Consider the following 12,593-nt stretch of genomic DNA (forward strand, 5'->3'; position numbering starts at 1 on the left):
TCACGGCCTCATTTTATTTGCTGCCTCTGCCAGGGACACATGAACGTGGCTTAATCATTTTTCAAGCATGTAGAAAAGCAGACAGTAAGGGGAAGATGTGTCGTGCCCCAGCCCCAGAGGGACCACTTTGAACTGCTGTATTTGTACCCTCTGCACAGTGTGGACTGAGTCCCCATCAGGAGCGGTACCAGAGGCGGTTCCGCTCATCTCCCGGCATCTCCTCCTTTGCCGCCTCCTGGTTTTACTAGTTTTATGAGACATATCCCTGTTTTTACTTGTTATCTTTATAACTTGAAATTATACACTTAAAGTTCCCTTCCTAACTCCTACGGAGGGCGGTTTGGCAACATCTTTCAAAATCACAAGCGCCCAGCTATCCCGTTTCGAGGAGCATTGCTAAAGATACTGTGACCTGTGCCAACAGCCCGAGACGCTGCCGCTTCCTGCGCCACTGTCTGTAGTAAGAACCCAGGCATCCGTCATTGCGTGCTAAGAAGCAGCGATCAAGATGCATTAAATAATTTTTTTAATGTTTATTTATTTTTGAGACACAGAAAGAAAGAATGGGAGCAGGGGAGGAGCAGAGAGAGAGGGAGGGAAACACAGAATCGGAAGCAGGCTCCAGGCTCTGAGCTAGCTGTCAGCACAGAGCCCGATGCGGGGCTCAAACCCACAAGTCGTGAGATCATGACCTGAGCCTAAGCTGGAGGCTTAACTGACTGAGCCGCCCAGGCGCCCCTCAAGATGCATTTTAAAGTGGAAGGAGAACGTTCAGAGCAGCACAGAATTTGCTTCTATTTGTGAAAGAGAAAACACTACACGTATGCATGTTTTGTGTCCCGGAGGACCTATTTAGGACATAACACTGGCCAGAGAGAGACGGCTGACGGCCGAGAGGCGAACGGGGAGTTTTGAATGCAAAACCTTTTGCAAAAATTGTAAAATGTCAAACTCTGTGTATGTATTTTCTATTCGAAAACTTATACAAAAATAAGAATAACCAAACCTCCATTTCTTGATCAAGCAACCGGACCCTTGGTTCTCCCTCCATAAGATCAAGCTTCCAGTCCTGCCCCGCTTCCTCCCTTGGCAGTTTCTGTCGTGGGAACTGGTGTTTTTACAGCGTCAGGGTTTACAATCTCTCTCTGCCTTCTTACCTGTAGGTTGGCCACCAGCAGGTGTCTAAGTAAGTTGGCTGTCAGTTTCTGGGTGAGGAGAGGCAATGTCAAGGGCAGGACCAATGGGGGGGATCTGCCCCTGCCCCACCCGAGTCCAGGCTCCACCCATGAGGCCACCTCGCCAACTGCCGTGTGATCTAGAACGAGGCCACAGCGTCCAGATGGGGGAGCCCCCGCGCCTGCACCAGCCAGCTCCCTGACCCACCCCGGGGGGTTGGGGTGGCATGGGCCTCCTAGCATGCTCTGGGGACCCCCCCCCGCAAAGTTTGGGTGTTAACATATAGCTGATGCAGTTACTGGTCCTTTTGGAAATTCAGATTTTTTCAATCCCGATTGCAATTTGTACATTAAAATTAAAAAAGTGAACATCAAAACATCAGACACCAAAATGTCTGACGGGAGAGGAAAAACAACCATGATGCCCATTAACGTCTCTGCCCTGTTGGGAAAAAAGCTAAGCCAGGTTTGGAGATGTGGGCTCCCTCTTGACTCTGCATTTTTGTGATCGCTCTTGGGGCCTCAGCCAGATGAGCTCCCGGGTCCTCCCAGGGGTCACCTCGGGGGACCTGACGACAGCGCCCCAGGGTGGCTCTGCACCTGGGGGGCCCGGCCGGGCGGCCAGGGCCATGTGCCCCAGGACTGTCAGTGCAGGACCGGGCACGGCTCAGTGTGGCAGGTCTGTCTCCCCGGGCATCCTGAGGTCACGGCCAAGCCAGGACTCTCCCAACCCCCCAAAAAAAGATGTTGAGGTTTTAACCCCTAGTACCTGTGAACATGACATTGGAAACGGGGACTCTGTAGATGATCAAGGTTAGGATGAGGTTATCGGGGTGTCCTTAGAATAAAGGCAACATTGGACACAGTACAGAAGGGAGACATGTGGAGAAGACAGAGTCATCCCCAAGCCAAGGGACAGCGGAGCTTTCCAGAAGCCAGAACAGATGCTTCCCCGCAGGCTTCAGAGGCCGCTGCCCACACCTTCAATGCTGACTCTCGGCCTCCAGGGCTGTGAGGGAGTCCATTCCTGCTATTTAAGCTCCAGGACCTCGTGAGGGCAGCCCGAGCTGACATGCACGGAGAGGGGGCGGGGTGCATGACTCTGCTGGGTCAGGCATCCCTCGGCCCCATAGCTGAAGCACCTTGGTCACCAGACCCAAGGGTGGGAGCTGAGGGCAGGGGAGGAACCGCCTGGGCCTCAGGCCAGGTGCCCGTTCTTCTCTGCCCGTCCATCTGTCCATCGCCTGCCTGCGCTCCAAGGAGGGGACCAGATCCAGGCAGCCTCAGGCGTGACCCCGAGACCCGTGCACTGAGGCTGGTCCCTCGCTGAGGCGCCCCCTGCCCACACCAGCCTCCTGGGTGCATGTTCTCCCACACACATTGGGGAAACTCGGAGTCCCCTGGTGCTGCGCGGGGACGCCGAGGGTAACTGTGATGAAGCTACACAGAACGGGCGAGCCAAGCAGTAGGCGGAGCCCTGGGGCCTCAGGGCCATGGACGCGCTCCACACTCTCTGTTCCCTGTGAACTCTCCCCGTTCCCGTGAGGATCTCTGTAGTGACCTGCTCACCGCACACCTCCTGTCACTCAGGACTTCTGAACGGCGAGTTCTGGACCGCAGAGCGGTGGCCCAGCAGGTCCGTGGCCTGTGACTCCCAGGCCAGTGGGGCACCGGGGGGCGGGGTCACCCACTGTGTGGCTTCTCGAAGGCAGTCTGATGTCTCTGTGTCTGCCGAGCAAGGAGGTGGGTGATGGTCCTCGGAGCCTCGGGCACGGAGCAGCACCCGATCTGGGGCCCCCAGATGTGACCTTCCCCTCCCTGAAGTCTTCACACTTCCAGCCTGGTATTACCCGGGCTTGAAAAGGGTCATTTTCCAGTTCTCTCATCGGTTCAGCTGCTGTTAACCCTTCATCCTTTCCATGCTCCTCGTAAACTGGGGAATCTCCCCACTGGCGCCTCCTGGTCAGTGTCCCACCCACACCTTGGATGGCTTCGGCCGCACCTGCTCACCCTCCTTCCCGGCTTCCCCCGCGCCTGGTGCTGTTCCCACTGACAGCGTGCACCCTCATGTCGCCACGGGGGGGGGCGGCATCACGCGGTGCCCAGCCAGAGAGGACCAGGATAGGACAGCACAGCTGCTGCTCCGTGACCCGTGCGACCCACATTCCCCTCAGAAGGTGACTGTGTTTGGAGACCGGGCCTTTACAAGACAAGGTAAAACGAGGTCACTGGGGTGTGTCCTAATCCGATGTGACCGGTGTCCTTACAAGAGGAGCCTGGGGCACAGACAGAGGGATAGCAGGAGAGGTCACAGCCAGACAGCCATCTGCAAGCCAAGGAGAGGCCTCGGAAGGGACTGAACCTGCCGACAACTTATCCCAGACTTCTGGCTTCAAGGGCTGTGAGAAAATAAATCCCTGCCCTTGAAGCGGCCCGGTCTGTGTTACTTTGTCACGACAGCCCTGGGACACAAAGATGGCTGTCCCTGGGCACTGACCTGAGCGACAACAGCAGGGCAGAACCCCGTACCGGCTACCGGGCGGTTCCCGAAGTCTAAGTCCTGACCACGGAAGAAGGGACAACCAGAAGGTCCATGGACTGTGGGACAATTTGCTCGTTGTCAGCCCCTTTGCAGCCAGGGGAGGGCAACACGGTCACAGACGGCCACCTTGGATCGTTAATGGTCCATTCTTCCCCCTGATTAGCATTCCTGCCTTTTCACCATGGAAACGAGTGGGCTTCTGGGAAGTTCTAGGCTCCGAGGGCTCAGGATCCATCCTTTTAGGATCCACTCACTTCCCCAAACATGAAACCGCCACTCAGGACGATGCTATCAGTTTGCCTCAGAAGGTTTCTGTGATTTATGTGCCTTCAGATCCCATCGAGAGGCCGAATTCCCACCACCTCCTCTGCCCGAGACAGCAGACATTTGTGGGCACGAAGGCACCAGATTAGGGAGACGGGACGAGTCGGGTCAGCGCCAAGCTAGACGGTAACGGGCAGAGCGCGCAGCAAATGTGCCTGGGGAGCAATTTCGTGCTTTGCCAGCTCCTCCCCAAGTGTGTCCCCAAAGGTGACATGCAAGACTGAGCACCCGGACTCCCAGCCCCTCTTTCCCGACATGCAGCCTGAGCACCAGGGGTCCTCCCAACAGGGCTGTGGTGGGAGGGGGTCTCCTCCCAGGACCAGGGCGCCTTCCTGCTCTGAAAGTCTAAGACCCCTGGGTCTAGACGGCGCAGGCCGGAGATTCCTGGGTCTGTAGCTGATGTAGGGAAGCCCCTCCTCACAAGAGGTGACCCCCTCCGAGGAAAGGCAGAGGAGTCCCAGAAGGTGATAGAGGATTCCCTGGAAGAATCTGGAAACGTGTGGCCTGCAGGTCTGCGTGCCTCATCACACCTGCCACTGTGTCCTGAGCCACTTAATGGCGGGAGTGCTCCCTCACACGTGTCCACTGGCCGGCGCTCTGCTCCCCACACACCCAGGTCCAGGAGCTCGGGCCATGCTGGCCCCCAGCATGTGCTCAGCCTGGCGACAGACTGGGGCGCAGCGCGGGTGTGTGCGGTCTGTTCCAGCCCATTGGGCCCTCGGAATGCGCGTCCCAGTTCTCAGCGCTCTGGGCTGCTTACGCCACTGGTATCGGTGGACGGGGCACAAGATGTAACGTGTTGGGGTTGGGAGGGTGCTCCGGGGAGGAATCACCCATTCCCAGGGAGGGGACGAGGCAGTCTGCCTAGGAAGACTGCACGTGGAATCAAAACTCAGGCCACCTCGGGGTGCCTGGGTGGCTCAGTCAGTTAAGTAGCCAAGTCCTGACTTCAGCTCAAGTCACAAGCTCAGTTGGTGAGTTCAAGCCCTGCATTGGGCTCTGCACTCACAGCAAGGACCCTGCCTTGGAACCTCTGTCTCCTTCTCTTTGCTCCCCCTTCTCAAAAATAAATAAATGTAAGAGACAAGCAAACAAACAAACTTAGGCCACCTCTAGGGAGCACAAAGCAGACGCTCGGCCCTGGGAACTGGATAGGTGGAGGCCGTGCGTGGCTAGGCCGGGAGAAGGCAACATTGTCTCCATCAGAGAGACAAAGAGGTGGGCTCCTTGGGGCACGTGCTTGTCTGTGACCTCTCCCGGGCCCTTTCATTGCGCAGGTCCATGGACAGTGATGGAGGCGGCCACTGCACCATGGAGTAGAGCCCACAAATACGAAATGAAGGCCCCCACCCCGAGCACCGCCAGCCCTCACTGGACCGGCTCTCGTGCGCGTACCACGGACTCGGATGAGACAGTTAATACAAAGAGTCTCATTTCAGCTCTGCCGGAGGCTCTCAGCCCAAAGCAAGTGGCCTCGCAGGGACCGGGGACAAAGGAACCCTGCATGCGCAGTGACCTCTGTCACTAATTAAGCCAAGGAACCAGCCTTATCGACGACTGGCTGGCCAGAAAGACAGATGACAAGAAGCCGGCCTTTCCGAAAAGACAAAGCCATCGCCCCCATTTCCCAGCAGAAACGTCCCCTCCCTCCTTCAGCCCTGGTGGGGCCATCCTACATCCATAGACCAGAAAACCTTACTCTCCGCTCCACTGACGGACGGGGGGAAGAACGGACGTGCCAGGAAGGGTGATCAATTTGGGATCGGAGCCACCTCAGGTGGCTTGAAAGCCTCATGACCACGCAGGGCTTGGATCAGACAGGCAGCAGCCTTTTGAGCATGTCAGAGATGACATTTTAATTCACGGTAATGCAGGGACGAGGAGGGAGTTAAAGCAGTGCTTACATCCATCTCTCTAGCTCTCGGTGACTGTTACTGTTCTCCATGTGCTAAATTGTAAAAAAGAAAGAAAGAAAGAGGAAAAAAAGAAGCAAACATGTAGCTGGGGAGCCCTATGAAAAATTTTAACCCGAAGTAGGTACTGCCTACAATTTAAGGCCTTTTTAATGGCGTAGCTCTACCAACTGCTCAGTGAGGCTCCTGGGAACCAAGTGCTCGAATGTGCCATTAATCACAGCTCCACACCGGCCGATGGCACAGGTCACATTTCATCCATTGCTTAAAAATGCTTTCATCGAGTTAGATCTCCAGAGGGCCATGCAGATTTACAAACACTTGGAGGGGAAAAGAGGGGGAAAGGCAGGAGGAACCGAGTCCGTATGAAAGGCCAAAGCTCAGGGTGAGGCTGGAAGGCTGTCCGCTGCGAATCTGAACTTCAAGGGGCCAGAGGGCCACTTGAGAAGAGCGCTTACTCTGTCTGGGGTAGAGAAGGGACGAGCAGGAAACAGGCAGCGTGAGCTGTTCCTCGAGCAGCGTTAAGACCTGGATCTTTCTCCTGGTGACCCGTTAACAAATAGACTAAAGCTGAGAATCTGTCCTTCTTGTCTCCAAGTAAGTGGGTGCGAGGCAAGCTGCATGCAGCCTTGGCTTCTAGTGCAGCTGCTTGAGGAAAGGTGAGTCCTGTCCCCAGGAGTCTGTGACCCGGGCCAGAACCAAAGCAAGAACAGCGCGCTTTGGGGCGGCTCAGGCTGCAATGCAGCAGAGCGGACGCTAGAGGGCGCAGGCAGGCAAGCAGGCGCCTCGGACCGAAATGAAACTCCGCCTAGATACATCCAACAAAGCAACCACCAGCCCACCAGCCGCACCCGCCTATTGAGCACGCAATACGTGGCCCGTCTGAATTCGTATATGGGCCCTAAGACTATAAAATGCACACTGTGTTTTGACAACTTGATACATAAAAATAATATAAAATATCTCAGAGTAATTTTTCTGTCCTGATTACATGTGGAATGATAAATGATACCGTTTAAGATATAGTGAGCTAAATGAATCATGTCGGTAACATTAATATCTGTTTCTTTTTACTTTTTAATTAAAAAAAATTTTTAATGTTTTATTTTTCAGAGAGAGAGAGAGAGAGAGAGGGAGGGAGTGTGTGAGCAGGGGAGGGTCAGAGAGAGAGGGAGACACAGACTCTGAAGACAGGCCCCAGGCTCTGATCTAGCTGTCAGCATAGAGCCCAATGTGGGGCTCGAACCCATGAACTGGGAGATTATGACCTAAGCTGAAGTCAGACGCTTGACCGACTGAGCCATCCAGGCGCCCCTGTTTTTACCTTTTTAACGTGGCTATAAGGAAAGTTAGAATTACATATGAATGTGACCAATTCTATATTTCTAGTGGCTGCTTAGCACTGGCTAGATCCTTGAGACCCTAGACCTGGGGCCACCAAACAAGAAATCTTGACGCTCATTACAGGCCCTACCTGCAAACCCAGCTGTTTATTTCACTTCTAGGTGGTCACACAGGAAAGATCACGGCATTCACATTTCATTCACAAGGACACAGGAGTCCCACAAGTTCTATTTTCAGCAGCTTCAAGACCTTTCCTAGAGGCCAGCTGCTGCAATGGCCCAGGTCCTTAAGGTGAAGGAGTGGCAGAAACGGGTGTTTCCTCCTCCCCTTCTGAGCGAGAACAGAAGCCCCTGGGCGAGATCTGGGGAATGAGGCGGTCAGTGACAGACCCCTCTGCGGCTGACGGTTACAGGGGGTGCGTGCCCAGACCCAGAGTCAGCCCACTGACTTCCAGGAGCTCATGTTCAGAGGACCTCCTGAAAACCTGCTGCATCTACTTTTACCAGCTGGATGGGCTCCAGGCTGGTGACCTTGGTTAAGAAGTTCAACTGAAGACCCTCCTGACTTGTGTACCCATCCCCGGCAGCGTAAACCCCCATGCCTTCCTAAAGCTTTAAAAAATAAAAGGAGGGAGGGAGGGAGAGATTGAGGGAGCTGGCTAAGCCATAGAGCTTCCCTTACTGTCTTGAACCTTCCTTTCCACTTAGCCAAGGTTGAAATGCTCTAAGTGAGGCTGAGAGACAGGAAAAAATGGAGAAAAGGAGACAAAAATCCCCAAGAGAATGTTCTTTCCCTCCATGAAGCTGCTAATGCAACAGGAAGAGGAACAGGATACCTGTGCCTCTGAAAACACAGGTTAATGGACTCAGCTGCCCGGCAAACTTCTACTCAACCAGCAAAGCCCAACTCGGACGTTCCCTGTTCAGGAATGCGTATCCCAGGCCCCTACAATTGCTCTTCCCTCTACCAACTACCATTTTTTAACTCATGACATTGACTTGTATAACACCATTTACTTGTGGTTTTCTCTCAACAGATTGTGCGCTCATTGAGGAAAGAGAACACTTCGTTCATGCCAAACACAGTCTGGCCTCAGGGCCTTCGCGTTTGCTGTTCCCTACACCTGGTCTGCAGGCGCACTCCCTCCACGTCCACGGCTGTGCACGAGTCCTCTTGGGGGTGTGTCCTCCAAGGAACCCATCTCAAATGTGTTGGGCCTCCCACTGGCTCCTTACCCTGCCCCCTTGTCACAGGGTATCCTGACACTTGGCATCATGTTGACACCTTGATTGACTCTGTCCCCTCTTGTTCACCACCGCCCGCATCTCCGTATTGTCCAGAACAGGGCTCGGCATGCAATTAGTGCCCAGCAAACAGATCGGAAATAATAGTTATGTCTTCCAAGGGGCTCGTGGATGCGTACATGAATGGGTTTCTTCTAGGACCTTCTCGCTCTAACATTTTGTGACTTCGCCAGTATCAGGGATCGGGAAGGAACACCGTGGAATAGGTTGGCAAAGCGCCCTCTTGCTCAGGTTGGCCTCCAAGAAGGGGCATTCCCTAATTCAGACTTGGTATTTTGGAAAGTCCCACTTACTGGTATAGGAACAGCCAAAGCAGAGGGCCCGCCTTGGGTGTGTCAGACCTGAGGTCCCTTCACCAAACCCGTGTCATCTTGCCCCTCTCCGTGAACACGCCCCCATCGAGGCAGGTGGGCTGGGGCCGGGGGCCTCACTGCCTCCCTCCAGCTGGGGTCTTTCACCGAGTAGCAGGGCCCCAGCCCACTCGAGTCTCCCGGGGAGGAACTCTTTGAACCTAGCTTGCCCAGTGGAGGAAGGCAGGTTGGTGGCACAGACATAAATGAGCCTCCGGGGAAAGAAGGAAGAGGGGAGAGGAAGAGGAAATGCCCAAGAGGAAGAGGAAATGCCCAAGAGAACGATCCTCTCCCTTGGAGAATCTGCTAACGCAACAGGAAAAGAACTGTAGGCAGGATCCAAAACAAGACCATGTGACTCTTCTTAAAGCCCACACTGCCTCACATGACCATCCCTGTGTGAGTTTTGACAGACGCCCACTGGCAGGCCGATGCGCAGAGAAATTTCTGGACTGGTTCCCTTAGGCGGCAAACACTGCCATGTCCCCCTCTGTGCCGGGCGTGGGAACACCTGGACAGACAACAGAGCCCTTCCCGGGGGCCTGAAGGCCCCTCCCCCAGGAGCATCCACGAGACACAGGGGTAACGTGCATGAAGAGGCTCACTTAGGGGGGACCGAGGGACCCTGCGTGGGGAGTGCAGGAGCAGAGCTAGTCTGTCCCAGAGCGCTGGCAATGGCCGGGAGGTCTGAGCCAGGCTTAAAGGCTCCGGAAGTTCTCCAGGTGGGGGAAGAAGGGAACAGAGTGATGTGGGGGGAGGCCAGGGAAGGTCCCACCCATGGCCACAGAGGCTGGGGCGGCCTCAGTGAACAGAACAGTGAAGCAACACACCACCGAGGAAGAGGGAGGCCAGGAGAGAAACAGAAGAGGGCTGGACGGTGAGGCTTGCAATGTCCCTGCACTGTCCCCAAGCCCCGTGAAGTGCCCAGAACAACACAACCAGCCAAGGAGTGAGTCTCTATCACTGCTGGGTCATCCACACGTGTGAATCTCCCGGCGCTCCCCCGCTCAGGGATCCGGAGCCCGCCAGGGCTAACTGCTCCCCCAGTGGAAATCTAAGAACCCCCCCCACTGCCCCTGTACTCTGGTCCCTGGGGACTAAAGGCAGAAGCCAGTCAGAGATTCCAGAAGCTCCCTGACCAGCTTCTCTGTAGATCTGACCCCGCTTTAGTCGGCCCTGGGAGGACAGAGCTGGCGGAGGCCCCCACTCAGCTCAGCTGTGCTTATTATGTGCGGAGACTCGGGCCAGCAGCCGCCACACATCTGGCTACCTGTGTCCACTGTCCAGCACGGCTGCCTGGGGCAGAACGAGCCCACGATTCTGCCCTGCCGCTCCTGGCCACGATGGGAACCCCAGTTCTTCCACACCCTGCCCTCCAGGAGGGAAACTGATCCCCGGGGGCAGTGTCCACACACCACTGCCCTCGGGACAGCTCTTGGGTGGCGGAGGGTGCCCTGGGCCAGGCCCGGGGTGGGGCGGTTCCCAGGCTCAGTGCCTCAGACAAAGTCTATGCTCGCTCCTCTGTCCATGGGACCAGAACACCCGTGGGGGGTGGCCGTGCACAGAAGGGCCACACTGGGCAGCAGGTGCGCAGAAGACAGACAGCCTGGGCTTCTCTCGAGCTCCCCTGGGTCCCTTACGGGTCTTAGCTATGCTCATAGCTTCTCTGGGCCTCAGTTTCCTGAACTGAGAAATGGGAATAACAGTCCGCACCTGCTGATGTGTTACAGCACAGCCGTGAAGATAAAGAGGAAAGTGAAGGGTGCCGAAGGACTGACAAATTGAAAGCGTCCCCCAGATATCTGGAGGTCACATCACGGCTCGGAGGATAGGAGAAATGTGTGATGTGCTTAGTGAGCTCAGCTGCAGTATCGAACAGAACCTGGCTGGAGGCCGAGGCCAAGTCCAAGGCCGAGGCTGGGGCTTGTGGGCTGCCTGCACTTCTTACAGACACTTCTCGCCCGCCTGCCCAGCACAGAGCATGACAACCCGGGATCCCGGCGGCCCAGACACACCGGTGCGGGTCCGGGTCAGTGACATTCCAACACCTGTTCTTCAGAGAAAAGGAGAAGTCACGTGTCTCCCATCTGTGCTCCATTCCTGCTTCAGTGATGACCGAATTCACAGCTCATGGGCCCCAAACGAACCACTTCCAACTCCAAATTCAGGTGCCCTGAATGCATGAGGTTTGGCCACATGCTAAGATATCTCGGATAGAAGCCTGTCTGTAAGAAATGTCATTATAGGGGCGCCTGGGTGGCTCAGTCAGTGAAGCCCAACCTCGACTCAGGCCATGATCTCAAGGTTCGTGAGTTCAAGCCCTGTATCAGGCTCCCTGCTGTCAGCACAGAGCCCACTTTGGATCCTGTGTCTCCTCCCCCCTACCCCTCCCCTGCTCTCACACACGCACTCTCTCTCTCTCAAAAATAAAACATTAAAAACATTTTTTTCATTAAAAAAAAAGGAACGTCACTATGAATGTTAAACTTAAAAGATATTTTCAAGACACGTAGGGCCCCCTGGGGATGTGGGCGTGCCAGACTGCAGCCGTGTCTACAGGAAAGTCCGCTCCTCGAGGTGCCGCCCGCAGCAGGGGTCCCGGCGGCACAGCGGCCACCAAATGACACTAAGTACCCAAGAATTCTTTTCTTGTGTGTGGGTTTTTTTTTTTTTAACTTGGAAGGAACCTTCCAGTGAATCATCTCATATGCTATTTGATTCATGTTTAATGTCTTTGGGAAGAAATAAAAACAGTAAGTCATTCTCAACAGCGACGGCATCAGCCCGCTGGGACACGAGGCGCACAGACAGTGACGGGCCAGCTGCCCCTTGCCGGCTCAGCGGCAGCAGCCTTCGGTCGTGGTTAGAGTGAGTTTACTGTCAGGAGAGCAGAGGGCTCGCAAAAGCTGCCCTTGGCCGTTTTACTCACAGCGCCGGAGCCACCAGTTCTGCAGGGAGAGTAGAGACCCAGGCGCAAACTCACACATAGCAAGTGTGTTAACCGAGCACGGATCAAGTGAAAACCCGAGCGCTGAGTGCCGGAGAGACACAGAGGGGGATGTGCTCACGCTGCTCACAGTCTAGCTGGGAAGCCAGGGCAGGGATGCCCTCCCTCTCGTCTAGGCCGAGTCCGCTCCCACGCCAGCCCGGCTCCGAGCTCCGGCGCTGGGTGGACAAGGGGGCGCGATAGAAGGCAGCGATCCGGGTCTGGGGAGACCCGACAGACTCTAATGCTCGGGCTGGGGCCCACGTCCCTTCCTGACCCTAAACCCCCAGGACACGGAGCTGAATTCCACTCGCTCCGGGCACGTAACCAATGAGCACAGTGCGGAAAACGCAGAAGCACACGGTCCTTGGCACTTGGGGAGAAGAAGCAAGTCAGGCAGGGAGGCTGGACGCTCCGGCCGACACCCCCCCAGGTCCGCCCCAGGCCCAGCCCTTCCACAGCCATCTGGGGCCCCCGGAGTCCCTCGTCCGGCGCTCCAGGTCTCCGAATTTTCCATCCGCGATGTTCCAACCCAGATAGTCTCCAACTGCAGGCAAAGAGCCAGTCTCCTGGAGACCCTGTGAGGTGCAGGCACAACCACGGGAGCAAACCTTTGTTAACTATGCCCCCAGTGAGTTCTCAGCCAGAAATCCGC

General features: G+C 55.7%; 1 protein-coding gene across 4 annotated transcripts in view; it reads right to left on the minus strand.

Annotated features, from left to right (window-relative positions):
• Nucleotides 1–12,593, minus strand: part of HPCAL1 (hippocalcin like 1) — a 104,454-nt gene that overhangs the window by 5,760 nt on the left and 86,101 nt on the right. Inside the window, exon 3 of one of the 4 annotated variants that reach the window (XM_029938312.1) lies at nt 1,158–1,205. The exons of the other annotated variants lie outside the window; for them this stretch is intronic. The gene's annotated coding sequence lies outside the window, so the exon portion shown is untranslated. The remainder of the gene's footprint in view (nt 1–1,157; nt 1,206–12,593) is intronic. 4 annotated transcript variants of the gene reach the window in all.

This window comes from Suricata suricatta, chromosome 4 (assembly GCF_006229205.1).
Source record: "Suricata suricatta isolate VVHF042 chromosome 4, meerkat_22Aug2017_6uvM2_HiC, whole genome shotgun sequence".
NCBI lineage: Eukaryota > Metazoa > Chordata > Mammalia > Carnivora > Herpestidae > Suricata > Suricata suricatta.